The sequence below is a fragment of the Panthera onca genome, chromosome D4 (genome assembly GCF_046562875.1).
Source record: "Panthera onca isolate mPanOnc1 chromosome D4, mPanOnc1 haplotype 2, whole genome shotgun sequence".
NCBI classification, from domain to species: domain Eukaryota; kingdom Metazoa; phylum Chordata; class Mammalia; order Carnivora; family Felidae; genus Panthera; species Panthera onca.
The window spans coordinates 93,659,523-93,682,362 of NC_138351.1; the positions used below are offsets into that span (position 1 = coordinate 93,659,523).

Consider the following 22,840-nt stretch of genomic DNA (forward strand, 5'->3'; position numbering starts at 1 on the left):
TCAGGCCTGGGGTCTTCCCTGACTCTGCCATGCTGGGACCGCCGGGCGCTCACGGGAAAGCCCTCCCCGTGGCGGCGGTGGCCGGGGAAGAGCCCACCTGGGGCAGCTTCTGAGGCAGGGTTAGGGACCTGCGGTCAGTCGGTTCCTTTGGGCCCCAGTAAATTCCTCTTTGGACGCTGAAAGAGGCTTCCTCCCGAGAGGATGCAAATGCCATGGCAGCAAAGGGCTTTTCGACGTCGTTGCTTCTGTACCAACAGGCAGGAGTGGGGGGCGGACACCCTCCCCCCGCGGTCCCTGCACGGGCCCGGCCGGGAGCTCCCCGCTCTCGCCGAGAGGACAGGCCCCCGCGCACATCTAGGGGGGAAATGCCGCTCTCCTGCTCCATCGCTTATGGGGCTGTTCGCAGGCCAGCAGTCCTGGCCTGGGCTCTGACCCTGAGGTCCCCTGCCTGCTGCTTCCCTTCCTGCTGACTGGGTACTCCTGACAGTCCACGGGCAGGAAGGAGGCACCCAAACTCAGGCAGGTGGGCAGGGGCTCCGGCCCCTCATCAACGGGGGCACAGCACCCCTCAGGCTCCCACATGCTGCAGATAGGTACTGTCACCTGACCTGTGCCGGGCATCCCATTGGGCCAGGGCCAGGGTGGTGGGCAAGACGGGGAGCCTGTACCCGTGCAGGCAGGGGAGAAGGGGTTGTGAATGTCAGGAGTGGATTAGCATTAGCCCCAGGGTTGGGTCGGGGGAGCTGGCTGGCAGTGGCCCATGTGGCTCTTTTATATGGGAGGGTCGGGAAGGCCCAGGCTCCAGGTATGACTGGCAGAGACCCAAAGGAAGTAAGTAGTCTCAGAGACAAGGGGGGGTTGGGGGGGCGTGGTGGAGAAGGCGTACAGGTACTGGGAACAGCAGGTGCAAAGTCCCTGGGGCAGAAGGAGGCCAGCAGTTGGAGGCCCCATGCAGAAACCGGTGTGGCTGGAGTGGAGTCAGGATGCTGGCGCTGCACGGGGACCAGGTAGGGGTGAGCGTGGGGTGGGGACCCAGGTCGTGGCCATCGCAAAGACTTGGGCTCAAGTTCTGTGTGGGAGGGAGACTGGGGGACCCGAGCAGAGGGGTGATGTGATCTAACACGTTCCAAGCCATCTCTGTGCTGCTGCGCCGTGACAGACCCGGGCAGGGGCACTGGGAGGTGGGGAGACAGGGAGCCCAGCTTCAAGGCCGCTGCAGTAACTTGGGGAGAAGGGGGTCGGACCAGGGGGGCAGCGGGGAGCGCGTGGGTTCGAGAGAGGTGACGAGGAGGGGTCCGAGGTGGTTGGGCCTGAGCCGCCCAGAGGCTGAGCTGACGTTCCCGAAGCAGGGGAGGCAGGGGCGGGTCTGGGGCACGGGGAGCCGCTCTGTGTGGCCATGTCTCCGTGACACGGCCCTCAGCCACCCAGGCGGGCAGGAGTCGAGGAGGCGGCTGGCGGAGCAGGGCGTGAGTTCGGGTGTGCTTGCTGGGCCTCAATCCTTGTTGGAGACGAGCCTCGGGTGGAGGAGGTCGGCGTCCTCCAGACCTGGTGTCGCGGTGCGCACAGACCTGACGGCTGCATTCGGTCCTGAAACCCCTCGGTTCAGAGGCCCAGGAAGAAAACCGTGCAGGATGCAGAGTTTGGGGGGGGGTGTGGCCAGGGGAGCCCAGGGAGGAGAAAGGTGCTCCAGCAGCCCTGCTCGATGGAGCACCAGCTCCGGGGAGTCATTTCCCCGGCAGGTGTTCGCAGGGCACGCAGCCACCTGCAGGACGTCCCCCTTGGGTGGGGCGCCAAGGCCTACTGCGTGGGGGAGGGGGAGGCAGACAGGTGGCCGGGCACTGGTTCTCCGCCCTGCTCCTCATACTCCCACCTGGGTGGCTCGTCAGTGTGCAGACCTCTCTCTGGCGACTTCCCTCTTCCCCCACAGCCCGATGCTCTCCGCCCCGGCGGCAGGACCCCACGCCAGGCCGGGCCTTCCTGAGCGGAGAAAACCCTTGCTGGCATCTCAGAGGGGCTGCGGTGCCAATCGGGTCCTGCAAGAGGGGCCTGCGGCCACCGGGCCGGCGTATCAGCCAGCAGCAAGCTGGCGGCTCACAACGTCTGACTCACAATGGTCAAACGGAGGCAGGAGGTGCTCAGGCCCCCCCGCCCTGGCTGGGCTCAAGTCCTCCCCGCCTGCCGGGAGCCCTGGCTGAGCGAGCCCCAAGCTGGCTGCACTTTCTTGCTGAGCGGCGCTATTCTCATTAGCAGAACAGGGGTAGAAAGAGCTAACCTCACGGGACCGTCGGAGCGTAGTAAGCCCGCACGGACACGCACAGAGCACGCAGGGAACATGCACAGAGCACAAACAGACCACAAACAGGACACGCACAGAGCACGCACGGACACGCAGGGAACACGCACGGACACGCACAGAGCACGCAGGGAACACGCACGGACACGCACAGAGCACAAACAGACCACAAACAGGACATGCACAGGGCACGCGCGGAACACAGTGCACGCACGGAACACGCACGGACACGCACAGAGCACAGACCACAAACAGGACACGCGCAGTGCACGCACGGACACGCACAGAGCACGCCCAGGGCACGCACGGACACGCACAGAGCACGCGCGGAACACACACGGAGCACGCACGGACACGCACAGAGCACGTGCGGAACACGCACGGACACGCACAGAGCACGCCCAGGGCACGCACGGACACGCACAGAGCACGCGCGGAACACAGTGCACGCACGGAACACGCACGGACACGCACAGAGCACAGGCCACAAACAGGACACGCGCAGTGCACGCACGGACACGCACAGAGCACGCACAGGGCACGCACGGACACGCACAGAGCACGCGCGGAACACACACGGAGCACGCACGGACACGCACAGAGCACGTGCGGAACACGCACGGACACGCACAGAGCACGCCCAGGGCACGCACGGACACGCACAGAGCACGCGCGGAGCACGCGCGGAGCACGCGCGGAACACGCGGTGCAGGCCTGGAGGCGAGCGGCTGTCAGCATCTGCATTTAAATGTGCTTGTGCAGTGTACTCACACCCAGTTGCACAGAGACTGCAGCAAATCCTGTCACCTTCGGGGAACAGGTTTTTGGTCATCTGTTGTCTTTTAAAAACTTTACAATGTTTTCCGAATGTCCTCCATTAAAGAAGAAAGACTTTCTTTGAGATTTAGAAAACAGAGTGATGGAAGCAATCAGATCGTGCAAATATGTGAACCAGCTCCCCACGGGCAGGAGAGTGCAGACAGACGCCTCCCAGGCCCTGTCTAGGGAGGCCGTCACACCTCTAGACCCTCTGTGGGTCCTTATCCACGCAGGGACCCCGGTGCTGGCCATGAGAGGATCTCAGGAATTCATGGATGGCTTCTCGTGCCCTCGCCCTGGGCTGGAAGTGCTCAGACACTAGTCTGTCCCTGCTCACGCGTGTCCTCTGTAGAAGCCCAAATTTCCCAGGGCCGGAGGGTGTCTGCACAGCCAGGATCCTCAGTAGCACGTAGGAGCCGGTGGGATCCTGAGGCCCCGGGCCTCTGCCCCACACCACCCTGCGGGCACCTGTGCTGGCAGGGCACCTCCTGGACCACGTGAGCACAGGCCAAGCCGCAAGTCTGTGCCTCTGGTGGGTAGAGGCCCCTTGGACACGCCAGACTGCCCCTTGGGCTTGGAAACTGCAGTAGGCTGGACTGGTCTGGGGGTGAGGGGATTGGGGCCCTGTTTAGGTCCGAGTGGGGTTCTGGGGGCATCCCAGAGAGTCCTTGAGAGTTCACACCCATCCTCCCAGAGGGCAAGGCAGGGGAGAGCTGGTGGGAGGCTGTTTTCTGTGCAGTCTCAAGTTGGAGTTGGGGGGGCGGGAGGGGTCAGTGTACGATCGAGGTGAAGGACCCGGCTTGTGCTTGGGGACGAAGTTCTTGCACGGGCTTCTGACCATTGTCCTAGGAATGACCTTGGCTAACTGTCTTGCAGGGCTTTAGCCCTAGCCTCTTACCCCCAAGGGGTCCAGAACATTCTCTGGGAGGGTGGGTGGGCATCTTGTTCTTCACATTAACCCCCTCCTCCTGGTGACCCCACGCTCCAGATCACTGTTTTGGTACCACCCCCATCTTCCCATGAGGACCCTTGTGGGAGGGAGGGAGCCAGGCTGTCTCTGGCCTGTCCTGACTGAAGACTCCAGATTGAAAAGGGGGCCTTTGTGGGGTGCTGCGGGTGCGGGTGCGTGGACTGTTTGACTTGAAGGCGCACCTGCGTCTACAGGAGCGTGGCCTCAGGCAAACCCGGAGCCCCGGCGAGGGGAGGGGAGGGGAGGGGAGGGGGGAGGGGCGGCCGGTTGTTATGAATGACAATAATGCGCCAGCGCGCCCGGATCCAGCCAGGCCTGAAAGCAGCCCCGGCCAAGTTCCCGGGGCCGAGCGAGAGGCCCCGGGGCCCCGACGCCAGGTTCGCCCAAAGGCGCTCCCGCATCCCCGCTTTGCGCGCACGCCCTCCCGCCGGCGGCCCCGCTTGGCGCCGCCTTGCGGAGGCTGCTCGGTGCTAGCTCGGGCGCCGCGGGGAGGGGGCGCTCCAGGGCCCGGGGCTCCCGGTCTCCGCGGGTTTGTGCGAGGCCTGGAGGGCGGGGGGGGGGGGGCGGAGGGGGGGGCGGGGGGGGGGTGGTGTGGGTCGGGCCCGGCCCAGCGTCCCGCGCACGGCCGGACGCGCGAAGCCGGGGAAGGCGGCGCGGAGGGGCCGAGGAGTGCGGCCCCCGCCCCGGGACAACTCCCACCCCGCGCCCGGCGCCCCCTCCCCCCGCCGGCACCTCCCCCCGCCCACCCGGGCTCCCACCTGGCGGCGGGGCGGCGCGCCCCGGGGCGGCGAGTGCGCGCGCGCGGCCGGCGCGCTGTCCCTTTAAACGGCCCGCGGCGCCTCCCCGCGCCCCGCCCGCCGCGGTGCGGCCGGTGCTGGGCGAGGCCGGAGAAAGTCCATGTGAGCCGGAGCGCGGGGACGCGAGACTTCCTGCCGCCGCAGGCCGGACCGGGCCGGGCGCCCGCAGGTACGCCCAACTTGGCGCCGCCGGCCGGCTCGCCGCCGCCGCACTTCCCGCAAACTCCGCGGCGCGCCCGGCCGCCTCCCTGCCGCAGTGCCCGCCGGCCGCCCGCAGCCCAAGTTCGCGCGGCGCGCCCGCCCGGCCCGGGGGAGGCGGCGCGGCCCGGCCCGGGAGGCGGCCGGTCCGCGCCCGCGCCCAGCTGGGGCCCCGGGCGCCTCCCCCGCGCCGGGCCGCCCGGGCCGCCCGGCCTCCGGCCCCGGCGTGGAGGCCGGGGTCGGGGTCCGAGGCCGGCCGCGCGGCTGCGCATCCGCCGGGCCGCCGCCTCTCCCTCCAGGTCCCCGCGGGCCCCCTTTCCCCGGGCGCCCCTGCCCGCCCACCCCATCCCCCCCCCCCCCCCGCACCCCCGTTCCTGCCCCGTGCGGACGCCAGCCTGGGGAGAACCTGGGCGCCGGCTGCCCCGGGAGGGGGGGCTCGCACCTGTCACCCGCTGCGCCCACCCTGCGGAGCGGAGGTCTTGTCGCCCAAGCCCCTTATCCAGGAAGCTCAGAGGTGACCTCTGAGCCCGCTGCCCACGCCCATGGCCCGGGCAGGCGACCCAGGCTCTTCCGAAGTCTGCCGCGTTGATGTGTGTGTGTGGGGGGGGTGGGGGGTGGGGGGGGTGGCATGAGGTCAGAGGTCACCTCCGGGTCCCCTCTTCCGGGCTTCTCAGAAGTTTGGTCTTGGGGCTGGTGATTACCAACTCTGTCCTGATGCCCTTTAATTAAACCTGTGGATTTGCCGGTGGTAGGTCCGTTGGACCTGGCTTTATAGACCATTCCCACTGCCTCCCCCCCCCCCCCCCCCCCCCGGGGGCCTCTAGATCTGGGATGTTTTGGGCACATAGGCAGTCGGGCGCCTTCTTTCCAGTGGTAATTCTTCGGACTCACTGGGCACCTGGCTGTGTGTGTCCCCTGGCTGTCCTAGTCCAGCCCATCCTGGGAGGGGGGGCGGGTGCTGGAGGTAGCCATCCTCTCTGCCCTCCGTGTGCCCACCATCCCGTAAGGCTGCTTTTTGTGAGCAGCCCGCAAGCACTCCACTGTGCCAGCAGCGGTCAGCCACCCTCCTCTTCCTGCGCCCGGCTGCGCTGGGCTGGGCTGGGCTGGTGTGGGTCTCTCCCCTGGTCTTCCCTCTCGCCGCCCCTGACTCCCCACCCCCCTCCTCTCCTCTTGAGCCCCTGACCCCACTCCCCTCCCTCTCTCCAGTTTGCCCAGGTGATGGCGGGAGGTGGCTCTCCACACTTATTGTCATTTAAGCCTGGCAAGGGCGCCAGGAGAGGTAGGCTGTGTTATTGGCTCCGTTTCGCAGGTGAGGAAACAGCCTGGCAGGAAGGAGTTAGGTAAAGGGTCAGGCAGCGGGCACTGCCTTCCCCTTCCAACGAATCACCTTGTCCCTGCTCCTGTGGCCCCCTGTGGTGCCCGTCCCTCCCAGGAGGCCCGTTGGCATTTCAATAGGGTCATTCCAGGGTTGGGTGGTACCTTGGCTGGAGCCTGAGTGAAGGAAATAGAAGGAGGTGAGAGCGAGGTGCGGGGCCCCCGCGTTCTTCCGTGAAGGCTGCTGGAAGGAGCCCGCAGGTAGAAGATATCACTTGTCATCTCTCAGTGGCCGGAGACCTGCTGTCGGTGGTCACGGCCCGGGCAGAGGCCGGGCTGGACGGGGCGTCTGACACCACGCTGACCCTGGGGCGACTTTGCCCCTTCTCTCCTGCAGCCGTTTAGAGCCTCCTCCTGAGCAGGGGGGCAGCACGTACTCCTGGCGCACCCCTGACCTGGGAGCACCGGGCCGCACGGGGGTGTCTCGGGATCGTCACTGTGGACCCGCTGGAGGGTGTGCCAGGGCGCCCAGAGAGGCCGTCTCTGGGAGGCTGGACTCCTGGGTCACTTTCGGCAAAATCCTTCAAAGCTTTCTCTGGTTTCCAGCTAAAGCGAGCACGAGGTACTCACGGAAGGGGTGACGGCAAGCCCTGAGCCGGGCCCTTCGTGCGTCCTTGCCTTCGGGTCCTGCCTGCCTTGCGTCATGGCTTGAGGGGGGCCCCGTACCCCTGGTGGGACAGGGGATAAGAACCGTGGCAAGGAGAGTTCCCAGGGCTCCACCCCACACCCCTGCCTCTGAGGTCTGAGCTCCCCCGAGTGCAGAGTTGGGGATGGGCCGCCCAGGCCGGGCCCCGGGCTTCCCCTGACGGGCGGCAGCACCTGCCATCCACGAGGGCGAGAGCGTCAGTGCCCTGAGACCACCCCCCCCCCCCCCCCCCCCGCCGTGGCCCAGCCCCCATGGGCCCTCTTCCAGCTCACCTTGGCCTCCCCTGCCTGGGCTCTGCCCGGGTTCTGTTGTCCCGAGAGACCATAGGGTGGCCAAAGCCACCCTGGCCGGGGGCAGCGTGGTGAGTGTCTGCCCAACTGTCCGCGTGTGGACTGCAGCCCAGATCACGGCCCCTCGCCCCGGCACACTCGCGTGTTTTCCCGGGAACCAGGGCCTTTGACAGACCCCGGTGTGACGGGCATACTTGGGAAGTTCGACTAGGTTCGTGGGACGCGACGAGCTGACGTTCGGTTCAGAGTCCTGTTGGCCACCTGGCTCGTTCTCGAGGCTGCTGTCCCTCAGGGGTGCCCTGGGCTCAGGAACCCGGGGCCGGTCTTCCAGCCCTGGTCTTTTGAAGGGGAGCAAAGCCTGTGGTGTGGTGCCACTGCGTGTGGGGGGGTGGTTCCAAGGCAGGAACAGGTGCCCCTGGTGTCCCTGGCTGGATCCTGAGCTTCTCCAGCTCTGGGCGGCCCCACTTTTGGGGGCTTGTAAAGTCTGGTTGGGTGAGGGGTCTGCCCGGGGCCGGGGAGTGGGCACAGGGCCTGTGCAGGGCTGGCTCCTGTGGGCCTCTCCTCTGCCCAGGCCGGGCCGGGCCCCGGGCCCCCCCCCCCCGGAGCCCCTGTCCAGCACCGCGCGTCAGCCCTGCCTGGCCTGCTCCCCTCCCTCGTGCCCTCTTGATGAGCAGGGGGCTCCAGTCAGTTGTCTGTGTGTCCGCCTCAGTTCAGAGATGTGCGGACCCCACACCGTGACCTGCTGCCACCTCGGGTGTGCCTGAAGGGTCGCGTCCTCCCCGGACTCGGACCTGGGCTCCAGGGGACCTGGCTGCAGGCCGGGGAGAGCATTCAGCTTGGTGAGGCCAGAGGCTCGCCTGCAGGGCAGGGCAGGGCAGGGATCCTGGCCGTCTCTGCTTCTCTTTTCGCAAGTGCTTGCTCTCACCAGGCCTGGCCTCGGGCTCTGTGGACACTGGTTCCGGGCTGCCCACGGCTCCCTCCTGTGCTACCTGCAGCTGCTGCTTGCTGGGAGCTGGGCCTCCTCCTCCACGGTGGCCTCTGGCCTTTCAAGTGCTGGGTTCTGGAAGTGGGCCCCGTGGGCGAGGGCCTGGCGGCCCGTGGGGGGGAGGGGGCGGACGCAGAGGTGGCTGGAAGTGGCAGCCGTTGATGTTTGGGACGTGGACTTTGGAGTGGGGCTCCCTGGTGGCCGCCTCTGTGGTTAGCATCTTCAGAGTGGGGCAGTGCCCTTGAGGACAAGGGCGGCGGGAGCACATCTGAGCGGGGGAATGGATGGAGGGGCTCCGACCGTGACCCTGGGCTCTCCGGGCCCCTCCCTGGCCTGGGTTCAGGAAGGGGGGGCGGTTGTGAGCACGAACTCCGGGGTCCCTCCCAGGTCTCATCCCGCCTGGAGCTGTGTGACCTTGGATGCGTAACTCGGCCTCTCTGAGCCCCACCCTGGCCTGTGAGTTCCAATGCTGAGCGGTAGCTTCCTTGTTTGCTTGGAGGCTGAAGGTGAGCGGGCCGGCCTGGGGCCTCTGTGCAGGTCGGGCCCAGCCTGGAGGCCCTCCCGGGATGCCCCCTCCCTGTGAGTGGGCCGCAGCCAGTGAGAAGCACATGGCCCTTTAAGGGGAGGCTGCTTCTCAGTCTCCAGGGAGGGCACAGACATACTTTCCTCCGAGGCGTTGTTCTCTGGTCCCAGGGGGGGAGGAGAGGCTGGCTCTGGGTCTCTGAAGGAATCTCCCCCTCCCCCTCGGCCCTGGGCCCTGGCATCCAGGAGGGCACATGGCCATGGATGGGCCCCGCCTAGCGCCTGCCTGTGTGCCTGGGAAGCGGGCAGGTCGGGGGCGGAGACCGCAGAGGCCTGAAAGTGCCCATATATAGTCACTGGGTTTGAGCAATCAGCAGGACCGCAGCACTGTGTCCCGGGCCCTGGGCTGGCCGGCCCCCAGGCCCAGCCAGCAGGTCCCCGAGGGAGGCACGGTGTGGGGGCTGTTGCAGAGAAAAGGCACGTCGGGGAGGGGGGCGCAAGCCATCAGATAGAGCCACAGGCGACAGGCTTGGGACTCTGAGTGTTTGTTGATTGAAAATAAAAATCTGCAGGGCCCTCGGTAGTCAGAAGCAGGTGTATTTGTGGAAACGCTCGCTCTCTTTGAGAGCTGGAGCCGGCTGGCCAGGACTGCCCGGGTCCCTCGCTGTGGCTGTTGGGGGCCGGATGCCCGCTTATCCGCCACCCCAGCCTTTGCCCCGCAAAATGCCCGCCGTGTTACGGTGATGTCCCTAGATGTCCCCTCCCCTTCGCACATCAGCGGGGGCCTTCCGCCCTGATGGCTGGTGTCCTCTGGACGGTGCGTCCCTCCTCCGTCCCTCCGGCTCCTGGACGCGGCCGGCAGTCTGGACTGTGGGTGCTGCCCCGGCCTGCGGGTCAGGAGCAGAAGGGTCCGGGTCTCAGCGGTACCTGCGCCCGCGGCTGCTGCCCCGCTGTCTCCTGTTTTTTGCCCCATCGCTGTCTCTGTGCCAAGAAGGGAGAAGTAACCGCCTTTGCCGCATTCCTGACTTTTGTGCCGTTAGAAAAATCACGATGTTAACATAGTTTTGCTCATTTAATTTAGTTTCCATTGCGCTGCTAAGCGCCTTTGTTAAATTTTGTATATTGATACTTTTTGTTGTCGTCAGCAGTTTTTTCTTCCCTGTTTTTGGATATAAAGCCATTAGAGAGGGAAGATTAAAAAGATACATTACAATTAAAATGTTAATGAAATCTGCATCATACAACTTCCGAAGCCCTTTAGGCATTAATCTTGCCTGTGTCATGTCCATTAACTCTGGCCATTCTTATTTCACACTGACCCCTGCTGAGAGATTTGTGCTATAATTGGATTTTTTTTAATAAAAAAGAAAAAAAAAAAGCTTTTAAGAAAATAAAGGTTGAGTGGTGGCCCCCGCTCCCAGATGAAAGGAGAGGAGAGCAGGGGGCACGTGGCCTCTTCTGTGGGGGTCCCCTTCTGAGCAGGGCGGACGCCCCTGCGGCTCCCGGCGCCCCCCCCCCACGGCCGCCCCAGGGGCCGCGTCTGTTCGGGCCCTCGCCATCCCCCCCCCAGGCACCGGGTCGCCCATGACGTTCGGCCCCCCGGGCTGTCGGAGGCACCACGGGCTGCATCTGGGGTACGGAGGTGCGACAGTCTAGGACAAGCCCACCTGCCCGCACGCTGGGTGAGGGGTGACGGGTGAGCCTGGCCAGGCCGCAACCTTAGAAGGGCCTGTGGCACCAAAGCCTAGACTTTTGAGTTCTTAGGCTTGTGTATTGCCTGTGATCCCATGAAGTCTGGCCCCCCTCCCCCCCGGGGCACTGGGGTCTCCAGCGTGAGGCCGGGGCCGGGGAGGGTGGGAAGGGAGAGCCTGCCAGGGCAGTCGGGACCCCCGGCAAGAGTGGGCGGTAGGTGCCCCGTGAATGACCCCGTGTAGACGCGCCCCTGCCGGGAAGGGCCCCCTGGCCCCGGTGACGATGGGGCTGGGGCCCCGGGGGTGACGTGTGGCCCCTGGTGTCTGGGCTTCCCGGGCCCCGGTGCTGCAGTCACAGCCGCCACTGGGAAGCTGGTCAGGTGCTTGGCAGTGGGGCTGCTACAGACAGATTTCATGTCTGTGTGTTTTTGCAACACCTTGCTATAAAGGGAAACATAATTTAAAATATGATTACTTAGTGTTGTAACAGCCGCCTCAGCGCTCCACGCTATGCCGAGATCATTATCAGAGGCTGATAGTAACTTGCAAAGAATATTATGCAAATCGCCCGCTGGCTCCTCCGGGAACCTTCTCCCAGGATGGGCGTGGGGCACATGGGGGTGGCGGGGGTGGGGACGCTGAGGGACCCGGGGAGCCGGGGGCAGAGTGGACGCGGTGGAGGCTTTGGCGTGGCTCTCGTCCAAGCTGCTGCCGGGCTCCGTGAGGTTTGCTGGGCTCGCGTTGCCTCCGTGCCGGGGCCGGGCCCTCCCTGAGTTCCCTGTCCACTACAAGTAGCCGGTGGTGTTTGCTGCGGTGGCCTCTGGGGTTCGGGTGAGTCCCCGAGGAAGGGACTGAGGTCACAGACCCGGCTCCGCCTCTGGCTGCTCTAGGCCGTCACCCTGACCGGCTTTGCGGCTCGCAGGAGGGGCTTGGGGCGGCCTCGAGGGACGTGCGGCCGGCCTGTGGATCTGCGAGGTGGCCAGAGTCTGAGGACGGCTCCCTCCGTCGCCAGCCCCCAGCTGGTCCTGACGGGGGGGCGGGGGGGCTCTAGTTTCATGGCTTTGCGATCCCTTCCCAATGTCCTCTCTCTCCCACCGTCTAGAAGAAGTTGGGCGGGGCCAGTGTGGAGTACAGATCCGTGACCCCTCATGGCAGAAGAGCCCATTTACGGGTCCCCAGAAGTAGGGTCCGCCTGGCAATCCGTGGTGCCCCGGAGACCTCGGGTCTCCTGCATTTCCCGTGCACGTGGTCACATATGGGCAGGGCCAGGGAGCCTGGGACCGAGCACACGTCCCCCCCCCGTGTGGATGGGAGGCTCTCTCCCCCTCAGGGCCACACAGGCAGGAAGAGGACAGGGTTTTGGGGGCCGCTGGGACTGGACGGGGCCGTGACCATCCCCACGATCCTGTCGGGGCCACTCGGGGCCGTTCTCAGCCGAGCGGCCACTTTCTGCAGAATCCAGGTTCGGAGCGAGTCTCATCTCGGGATTTTTGAGCGCTGTTCCTTACTGTGTGCTGTGCTACCGTGGCCTCCCTGGGCCTCAGTTTCCCCACAAGCGAGAAGAGCTTTGAAGGAGAAACGGAAGTGGGGCACCGCCCACTCTCTGGTCACCGAGATGGCCCCGGAAAGGTGCCTCGTGGGCTCCACGCACAGACGCTCTCGCTGGAGGGTGGGGGCCGTCCCCAGTGTGCTGGTGCGTGCCGTGACCCGGCCGTGATGAGGCGGTGCTGCTCTCTTCCCTGCCAAGCTCCTTCCCCTCTGTGGTGCCCCCCTCCGTTTTGTGACTGCTGCTCTGGGGCGCCCCATGGGGTCTGTCCGCCCCGGGAGAGCAGTGATATTTGCCAACAGGCAGGGAGGGCGCAGGCTGTGTGAGCCCAGGCAACAAGTGACCATAAAGCTGGTGGCTTCAAAGGACAGAAACGTATCCCCTCCGCCGTTCTGAGGCCGCAGGTCCAAAGTCAAGGAGGGGGCAGGCCTGGCCCCTTCTGGAGGCTCCAGGGGAGAACCTGGCCTCTCCCGGCGTCTGGTGGTGCCGGAGGTCCTTGGCGTCCCTTGGCTTGTAGACCCGTCCCTGCCACCTCTGCCTCGGCTGTCACATGGCCGCCCTCCCTCTCTGTGTCTGTGTTCAAATTTCCCTCTTCTTACGAGGACACCCGTCACGGGATGCGGGGCCCGCCCTCAACCCAGGACGGTGTCGTCTCGGTCCTTAACCGATCACATCTGCAAAGACCCAGACTCCAAGTAAGGTCCCGTTCTGAGGTCCTGGGTGGACGTGAATCTGGGGGGACGCTGTCCGGTGTGCGGAGGTCACAGAAACCCCTTGGTGCCGGAGGGGAGGGGGTGCTGTTTGGGAAGTGGGGGGCTGGCCCTGTGCTGGCCTGGGAGGGTGGGCAGCCAGACACGCAGACAGAGGCTGCTGCCCCGACGAGTACTGGCTGGCAGGGCTGGAGGGCCAGTACCAGCTGGGGAATCTAGGAGCAGCTTTGTTTCCAGGACCAAAGCCCGGGGTCGAGGGCAGGAAATGGGGCCATGGGCGGAGGAAGTTTCCTGAGGCACAGTGTCTGCGGTTATGTAAGTTTTGGGACAGGCGGCAGAATTTGTGTTAATTGTTGTAACCCAGTTTAGTCGGCCAGCCCCTGTCATGTGAAGGGCCAGGGAAGGAAAGGCGTGTCGTCCAGAGGAGCCCTCGGGGCTGGGCCTGGCCGGGTGCTGGATCCCAAACCTTAGAGGCCCCCGGAGCCTCCTCCTTCCTCCCCCTAGAAGGAAAGTAAGCTGATGAGGGGAAATGATGCAGCGGAGGAGGTGGGAGGGCCACAGCGTCCCGGCTGCGGGCCACGGGAGCCGAGAGGCTGTGCTGTCCTTCGGGACCACACGAGCCAGGATCTTGAGGGGCCCCGGGACCCCGAGAAGCAGGCGGCTGGCTCTGGAGAGCTGTGACGGGGGCCTCAGGTGCTTCTTGGCGGAGGAGCAGGGTCCCTGGTCTCTCCCCACATCGCTCCAAGCCACGCAGACCGACCTGGGCCAGGCTGGAGCACAGCAGTGAGGGCCCCGAGGCTGTGGGAGGCTGGCCCGTGGTTTTGCTCTGGGTCCCTTGTCAGGTTCTCGATAACCCAGGAAAATGGGAAGTCCCCTCCACCGAGCATCCTTGGGAATAGGCCCGAGTTCTTCTTGGGAGGCCCCTGGGGTGTTTGGGGGCACTCCTCTGCCTTCCCCTCCCCCAGCTGCTGGGCGTGCTGCAGCTCAGAAGGTCCTAGAGGGTCCTGGCCACATTCAGAGACTCGTTTCTGAAGGCTTTTACTGGCTGGGCTTGGGGCCGACCCGCAGAGCCCGACGTGGGGCTCGAACCCACGGACCTCAAGATCATGACCTGAGCTGAAACCAAGAGTTAGATACTCGACCGACTGAACCTCCCAGGCATCCATCCCTAAAGTTTTAATTTAAAAAATCCTAGGGGCGCCTGGGGGGCTCAGTCAGTTGAGCGTCCGGCTTCGGCTCAGGCCATGATCTCGCCGTTTGTGGGTTCGAGCCCCGCGTGGGGCTCTGTGCTGACAGCTCGGAGCCTGGAGCCTTCTTCGGATTCTGTGTCTCCCTCTCTCTCTGCCCCTTTGCCCGCTCACACTCTGTCTCTTTTTCCAAAATAAATAAAAACATTAAAAAAATTTTTTTTTAAATCCTAGTTACCGTATGTATAAAGCTTACCACCTTAACCAGTTTAAGGGCACAGTTCAGGGGCGTCAGGTGCATTCATGCTGTCGGGCAGCCGCCCCCTCCCCTCCGTCCGTCCCCAGAACGCGTCTGTCTTCCCAGACTGGACTCTGCCCCGTTACACACGGACCCCCCCCTCCCCAGGCTCCCCCTGGTCCCACCGGCCCCCTCCCCTCCCCCCACCCCCTCCCCACGTCTGGAATTTTCTTCCCCTCTCCCTCCTTTACTGTGCTGAACGATACAGAGCATCACGTCCACCATCCGAGCGTTTGACGCGTGCAGTTCAGGGGCGCCCCGCGAGTGGCCGCCCTCCGTCCCGGGACCGCTCGTCGGGCAGATAGGAGCCCCCGGCCCCCAGCTCCCCTCTCTGTGTCCGTGGGTCCGGCCGCCCCAGGGTCGCAGGTGAGCGGATGCTACGGCGTTCGTCCCTGGCGTCTGGCCGTTCTCACGGAGCGCGTGTCCTCCGGGGGCATCCGCGGCCGAGCTACGGCTGAGGGGCGTCCACGCCGGGTCCACGGCGGGTCGACCACGCTTGCTTCTCCGTTTGCCTGTCGATGGATGCTTGGATCGTTTCTGCTTCTTGGCTTTGTGAATAATGCTGCTGTGAGCGTAGGTATGCTCTTATGTGGTTGAGGTTTGTTTTTTTTTTTTAATTTGTTTTAATGTTTGTTTATTCCTGAGAGAGTCAGGGCCAGGGGCAGAGCGAGAGGGAGACACAGAATCGGAAGCAGGCTCCAGGCTCTGAGCTGTCAGCACAGAGCCCAACGCGGGGCTCAAACTCATGAACTGCGAGATCGTGACCTGAGCCGAAGTCGGGCGCGTAACCCACTGAGCCACCCAGGCGCTCCGTGTGTTTCAGTCTTATTGTGTCTTTTAGGCTCCTTTAGTCTGGAAGCTTCTGTGGTCTTTCCCTGGCTCCTGTGCCCTTGACTCTGGAACGCAGGCCAGGTTCGCGCAACGCCTCCCAGCCCGGGTCTGTCTGTGTGTCTCCGGGGGGAGTGATGGGCCACACGGGACCCTGTGTGCAGTGGGGGGTTTGGGTCTCAGGCCCAGGGGGCCGGAGTGGGTGACGCTGTGGTCCTGTCGGGACCAGCTGCTCCCGGAGGCGGGTGAGCGGCCAGGCCCCTCGGGGCCCCGCTTCTGGAGGCTCTGAGCTGGCGGGGCTGTGGCGGGCAGTGAGGAGGCGTCCCGGACTCAGAGCACGCCTGGCCGCCCTCGTTCTTGGCAGACATTGTCCAAGTTGGAAAACCAGTGGCTTCCCATTGCTTCCGAGCCGGGGTCAAGGTCGATGTCGGTGGGGCGGGTGTGTGCGGGTCCTGATGCTGCTGAACACGAGCTTGGGGGGGGGGGGGGGTCCAAACAGCAGGACTCTGTGTCCGCCTGGGTCCGGAGGTCAGACTGTCACCGGGCCGTGCTCCCTCCCAGCCTCTGGCCGCTGCGGGCGTCCTCAGCACACGACCACATCCCTCCTGTCTCTCTGTGCGTCCCATGTGTCCACGCCTGCTTTTCAGAAGGACACCAGCTGTTGGGTATAGAGCTCACCCTCAACCCAGTAAGGCCTCTTCTTAACCTGGCATCTGCTGCTGGTTTCGGCTGAGATCCCGTTGTGAGGTGGGATTTGGGGGGATGTGGTTTGGGGGGACCCTCAGCCAGTACAGGAGTGAAGGTCCCGCTCCCCGTTCTGCACGACTGCTGCCCCCTCCTTCTGCCAGCCCTGGCCTTGGAAGGAACGGCAGAGCCGGCCCCCCGAGCAGGGACATGTCCCTTTGTCCCCCGGGCTGGGGTAGGGCCCCCCTGGTCCTCTGACCTCCCGCCCGGGGTGGCTCCATCTCGGAGCAGAGGAGTGTCGCGGGGGGGTTCCAGCCCGGGGCCAGGCCCGCACACTCGTGGGGACAGAGGAGATGGGCATGATCGCTGTCGTGTCTGCACGGGTCAGATGGGGCCCGAGTCACTGCAGCTGGAAAACACGGGATCATTCCTCTTGCTCCAAAACTTGATGGGATTGAGGCAGTCAGCACAAAACCCTAGTGGTAAAGTGGGCCATCCGTGAGGGTGAGGGTACAGTTAGCAAGAGAAAACCAGCCGCTCTTGGAAAATGCGTGGTTTTCTTTGTGGGGAGAAGGAAGCAAACACCCCTGCGAGCCAGCCCCACCCAAGGGGGAGAAGGGCGGGGGCCCGGGCTCTGCGGTGGCCTGCCGGCCGCTGAGGGGCAGTGAGCGCCGTGGGCCTGTGTCTGGGGGTCCAGGAGGCCCAGGCCTTCCCACCCGCGGCCCCAGGAGTGGGGTCACCCTGCAGGCAGGGAGGCACCGCCTGGGGCGGATGGGGGGGCCTCTCCTTGGCTCCTGTTTTGTTTGGGGTGACTCAGGGCACCCCCAGGCAGAAGACTCGCAGGTCAGCCTTCCCCAGGGGTCAGGCCGCTGTACTGTCCACGGGCACCAGGAGGAGGCCGGTGAACTGTGCCCGAGAGGTTCAGCCACCAGCTCCAGGCCGCGAGGCTTGGGACAGCACTCCCGGCTGCCTTCCTTGTGTCGGACCCCTGTGGCCCCTTTAGGAGAAGCCCTTCCTCTCCCCTCCCCCTGCCTGCAGGGGTGCTGGGCAGTCATGGTTTTGCTTTGAGCTGCTGGCGGGTCACGCCGGGACCCATGGTCTCTGGAGAGTATCTGATTCTCCCCTCAATTTGTGGAAGGGAAATGAGGCCCGGAGGCGTTGGGTCCAAGAGCTGAGGGGGTGTAGGGATAACTGCCCCCCCCCCCCCCACCGCTGATGGTTTTCTGCGGGTGCCAGGGGGCCGCTCCAGGTGGGCTGGGGTGAAGACAGCAGGGCCCCTGGGCAAGGGGGTCGCCGGCTGCCCTCGCAGCCCTGCCCCGCCCTGGCGCTCCCGGTTGCCTGGACCGGGTAGCTGGGTCAGGGTGGGGTGGGATGGCTCCGCGAGGGGCCAGCAGGAAGGGGCCGGGTGTCCTCGTCCTGGGCGGGGTGGTGGGGTGGCCGGTGAGGGCATGGCCACAAGGTGGGGCCGCCCCTCCACCGGCTGTTGGGTATTCCTGAAGGTTTCCGTTTCTCCTCGCTGTTTCTTAACTGTGCTTTCGTAATAATTATAAACGAACGGAGCCACTGAGCGGGCTTGTTCAGAGCCCCAGCAGCTGTGATTACATTACAGTCACTGATTTCCAAGAACCCTCACGAGGGAATTGGTTAGAGCCCGAGGTGGATGCAGACGCCCTGCACGCCTGAGCCTCGACGCCTCGGGACCCTCACCCCGTGCATCTGGACCACCCCTGCGGGGACAGGGCACTCGCCAGTTCCTGGGGCAGGGGAGGTGGCCCCGGGGGCAACGTTTGCAGGTTGTTGGCTAATGTGGGCGGGCCAGGTTCGCCCGCTGACCCCCGTCCTACCTCCGCCAGAGCCCCTGAGGAGCTGGCTGGCCTCTTTCCCCTCTGGGTTTCCAGCGGCTTGGGATCCTGCAGGGTCCCAAGGTGGGCGTCTTGGTCCTGAGCTTGGTTTGGTGTCTGTCCTTGGGAAGCCTTTCCCACGTCCCTTGTCGGCCCTGGGATATATGAACATGTGTGAACATGTTGTTTCTTTTCCCCGAGACTGCTTGATCCTTGACCTTGGGCTGTGGTGTTCTAGGTCAGCCTCTTCCATTCATGGGAGCAGGCACCCACGGGGTTAGCCATCCCCGGGCCTCCTGGAGGGCACAGGGAGGGGCTGGCCTCCCTAGGCCGTCCCCAGGCCTGTCCTGTTGCTCAGGTGGCTGGGACGAACACACACTGGGTCCGGCCTGGGCCTTCCTGGGGCTGGGCTCGTGGCTGCGTGCCAGGGAGGGCGGCCCCGGGGCCCAGAAACGCTGTCCTTGCGGTGATGAACAACACAGCAGTGTGGCTGGTTACTTGTTCTTGAACCACTGCTGGAAAGGCCGTCTGTTTGCCTGTCACTGACTTCCCGCCCTGTCACCCCAAAATGCCCCATCTGGGGGCCGCGGTGCCCGCCTGCTGCTTGCGGGGCTTTGCTGGGTGGGGGCTGCTGGCCGCCAGCTCGGGTATCTGGCTGCTCTCCTCTCCCCGGGCCCCTTCTGCCTGGGGTGTCAGAGTGCCCCCCGTGTGTCTGGAGAGGAGCCCCCTGACCTGATGTACCTCCGGCCCCCCAGAATGGGACAAGCAGGAGCTCACCACAAAGTGTCCTTTGTTGGCTAAGTTCTGTGCCGTCTGGGTGGGGGTGGGGGCGGTCCAGGCACCAAATGGAGAGTTGATGGCTGTTGTTGAGACTCCGGGGCAGTGGGCTGACACTCGGGGAGGGCCGGCGGCCACGCAGCTTCCCTGGATAGAGCCCTGCGGGCGACGGAGGGAGGAGGGGCCCAAGCGGACTCTGCTCTAGAGTGGGCCTGGCCTGCCACCTCCGTCCCAGTGGCTGCTGGAAGCTCACTCCCAAGCTTGCTCCAGTGCCAGCCGAGGCGGGAGGGGCGGCCGGTGTCCCTCCTCCAGGCCATACCTGGGCAGGCCTCGGGCCGTCCTGGGTTGTCCCAAGCGCGTCCCGGGCAGCCCGTGGTCTGCGGGCCCTGCTCCCCCTGCATGGGCCCGAGTCGAGCCTTGTGCTGGTGGGAAGTGTCCCCTGTGAGCAGCCAGGCAGCGGCACAGGGGGCTGATCTCACGGGGGAGCTGGCGGGCCGGCCTCCCCTGGTGCCCCCTCGGCCGTCCCCTTGGCCCCTCGTGGTCAGTGTCCTTGCCCAGGATGGAATGCCCAGACGTTCGAGTGAGTAGTTTTCAGGTTCCGTGCCCTAAACCGATAGAGCGTGCACTTTGTTTTAAAAAGCCGTGATTGAAGTCAAATTAACATATTTACCTTCAGTGCTCCCCGGGGAACCCTTAGGGAATCAGAGAGGTGCGGCAGCGGCTGCAGCATGTGGTGACGGTGGCTGTGGCGGTGGCTGTGGCTGGCGGCAGTGGCCCCGGCTCTCCCGGCTTTGGGACGGATGGTGGTCCTGCGCGTCAGCCCCCAGGCTCCCCTGCGGCTCCCTCGCTGCTCCCAGGGGCTCCCGGCCACCTGTCCCTGGAGGGGCCCAGGCTGGTGGGGGGGTTGTGCCCCGGGGTTGGGGCTCTGGCCCCACCTGCCTCCGCCCCCACGCGGCCGACGACGCCCAGGACCCTGAGCTTGGACCCTTGTCCCCCTTGCTCTCCGGCACTGGGGTGGGTCCCTTTGGTGCACGTGCCCTCAGCGGCTTGTGGCCCAGGAACATTTGGTGCCCGGGTTCTGTCTGCACCAGGAGGCCTGATGTCCACTCTCGAGATTCAGGTCAAGTTCCTGGGCCAGCGAGCCAGTTGGCTCCCCACGCAGACCCTCGGTTTCCCTACCTGTAAAAGGGGGGTGTGGCATTTCTCTCAAGCTCGGATAAAAATGCTGCATAGCACCTGGACATTTCGACCATTGTGACAAGACCTGGGATTTTCTAGCCTCCCGCCTGTATGTCCACTCTCCCGTGGAGATGGGGTTCTGAGGCCTTGGGAGCTCTAGGCCGAGGGGGTGGCCGTCCGGGGGGGGGGGGCTGCTGCTACAGCACAGGGTGTGGATGTGTACCCGCAGCCTCGGTGCCGCCCGCCAACACTATTTTTAAAAACCCGCGCGTGGATTGTTGAGCTACGTGGCGGAAATTTTCATCGTCGGAAAGCTATTAATAGAGCGACATCACTTACCTGGTTTTTGTCCCGTAAAAAGCACACCTCTGGGTAGTGAAGTGCACAGAGGCGTTTAAGAGTCTCATGCTCTACCGACTGAGCTAGCCGGGCACACGCACAGAGGCGTTTAAGTTCACCAGTCAGGTCTCGGACTCGTCGCTCACCTGGCCGTGCAGCTCACAGGAATGTGCATGATCCTAAGCGCAGAGTTCGATCTGTTTTCATGCAGCTGACACATCAGTGTGTGACCGGGGTGCAGGTGGACAGGGCCAAAGTGTCACCCCCCAGACCTCTTCCCCCCCCGCCCCCGGCCCGCCCGCCAGCCGAGCTCCTAGCACCTGGACGGTGTGCCGTTGGATCCCGGGTAAGGGAGTGGGCCGAGGCTCCCTTCATCTGTCCCTGAGTCCCCGTGGCACCTGCTGTCTAGAGGTTCTTAGTGGGCAGGTGTTCCTTGGTGGGGGGGGCGCTCCCCATGTTTCCAGCATCTAATCTGTCATGGGCTCTGGGGTCAGTTCTGCTGCGGGGCGCAGACGCACGGCCTCTGCCGAACGACCTGGTGTGTAGGGGGTGAGCCCGGGGGGGGGGGGGTACAGGTAGCTGACCCCCCACCCCGGCCCCTCCCTCCCCTTGGAGGCTCTGCTTCGTCTCCCTGGTGACTAATCCTCCCTCCTTCTCCGGTGCCTTTGGATGCTGTCCCCTGAGTGCCTGTTCTCAGCTTTTCCCTCCCTCCCAGCTGAGTTGTCCTTTTCTTGATTGGCTTGTAGAATTCTTTCAAGGTCCTGACCACACAAATTTGCTTTACAGGTATTGTAAATATCTCTCCGTCCTCCTTGTCTTTTTTTTTCTTGGCGCTGATCTTTTGAATTCTCGATTTCAGTGAGAAAATTGGTTGGTACAGTTTGCCAACAATGCCCTTTATGGCCGCTGCTGTTGGTGTCCTCCTTGGAATCCTTCCGCCAAAGGTCACGTTTCTCTTCTGTTCCTGACATTTGACTCTCGCACCCTTCACACGGAGGTCTGATAAATTATTACTTAAAAAATTCTAATGGAAGAATACACATGACATAAAATTTATCATGCTTTTAAGGGCACAGTTCAAGGGCGTCAAGCACAGTCACACTGTCGTGCAGCCGTCCCTTCCGTCCCCAGAACGTGTGCGCCTTCCCAGCCTGGACTCTGTCCTGGGACCCTCCCCTGCCCCAGCCTCCGGCCCCCTCCCCCCCACCCTCCGTGTCTGTGGCTCCAACTCCTCTCCAGGGCCTCCGGCGAGCATCCACCCCTACAGGACGTGTCCCCTGTGACGGGCTGACGTCACTCAGCACGGTGTCCTCCAGGTTCGTCCGGTTGTAGCAGGTGTCGGGATTTGCCTCCTTTTTAAGGCTAAGTAATATTCCGTGGTGTGGACAGGAAAGCCGGTTGCAAGAGCATTGAGGAACTGCGCGTTTCTAGTCGCCGAGGAAAGAGTATTGGAGTCTGGTTGTTCGGTTGGTCACAGAATTGCTCAGTGTCCCACAGGACAGGAAGACCAGAGCCTTCGGGGCTCCCTTTGCTACTACGCAGAAATCCCTATTTGCCCCCCTTTTGGGCACCAATCTAAGGGCTGACGCGGCGGGGGAGCGCGAGGGTGTGGCCGGTGGCCCCAGTGGCCTCGACCGCGGGGGACACCGGCTCTCCCCCCCCCCCCCCAACCCAGATCACAGGAGCCGGGGGTCCTTTTCGGCTGCACAACCAGCCCAGGCGGCTCCGTCGGGGCATGGGGGGCGGGGGGGGGGGCACTGCAGACTGCTCCGCTGCCATGAAAGGGAAAGAGACTCCAGCAAGGTCTCTGCTTCTGAACCGAGAGGCTAGGGAGACGGCGCTCGCGATGTACAGAATGTTCCCTTTGGAATGTTTCCACGCTGTGTACAGAAAGAGGGCCGGCGGTGGGTCTCCGGGGGAGGAAGGGTTTTCCGCCCCAGAGCCCCACGGCCACCACCCACCGTGGTCCGTGGGGGCCTTGGTCCGCGGCCCGCGCCTCCGCGCAAGGAAAGGTGCCTGGACACGGGGTCCCCTTGCTGGGGGTGAGCCGTGCGGCACGCCTCCTCGGGAGACACCAGCGTCCCTGTCTGGCCGGCAGCTTCCGGGCAGCAGAAGGCACCTGCTGATGGCCAGACAGGGCCGGGCGGTCTCCCAGGGAGCCCTATGGCGCCGGCCTGGAGGAGGTTAACCCCTGCACGCAACCGAAGCGTCGCGTGAGGCCGTGATCGCTCTTTCCCCCAGACGAAGACCATAAATGGACGGTGTGGACAGACCCGTCTCCTGGAGGGGAACGTGTGAGAATTCTCTTCCTACGAACGGCCCTTGACAGTTCAAGCTTAACCCTGGAGGCCTCTGGCTGGGCAGCCGAGGCCGCCTCCGGGGCGGTTCTGGAGGTGCGGTGGGGATGTCCCGGCGCCGCGGTAAACCCCGCGTGCCCCGACTCACACGCCCGAGGCCGCGGGCCCCCGGGAAACTACCGGGCTGGAGAGTCAGGAGAAGACGAGATCAGTGCCATCGGAAGAGATGAACATTCCACGGTGGGACGACGCCTGGCTTTCGCCCGGGTGCTTGTTAATCGAATAATTATAGTCTCGGAAATCAGGAACGCCTTTGCGAGGAAACGCCACTGCTTTGGGAGTGAAGAACTTGAATTTTTTTTTTTTTTAACATTTATTTATTATTGAGAGACGGAGAGACACAGAAGGTGAGCAAGGGAGGGGCACAGAGAGGGGGAGACAGAATCCGAAGCGGGCTCCAGGCTCCGAGCCATCAGCACAGAGCCCGAAGCGGGGCTCGAACCCACAAGACGTGAGATCATGACCTGAGCCGGAGTCGGACGTTCAACCGACTGAGCCACCCAGGCGCC

General features: G+C 64.4%; 1 protein-coding gene across 2 annotated transcripts in view; it reads left to right on the forward strand.

The window, feature by feature from the left end:
- The first annotated feature begins 4,937 nt into the window (after window positions 1–4,937).
- Window positions 4,938–22,840, forward strand: part of NACC2 (NACC family member 2) — a 67,536-nt gene continuing 49,633 nt past the window's right edge. For both annotated transcript variants that reach the window (XM_078436203.2, XM_078436205.2), the window contains exon 1: window positions 4,938–5,048. The gene's annotated coding sequence lies outside the window, so the exon portion shown is untranslated. The remainder of the gene's footprint in view (window positions 5,049–22,840) is intronic.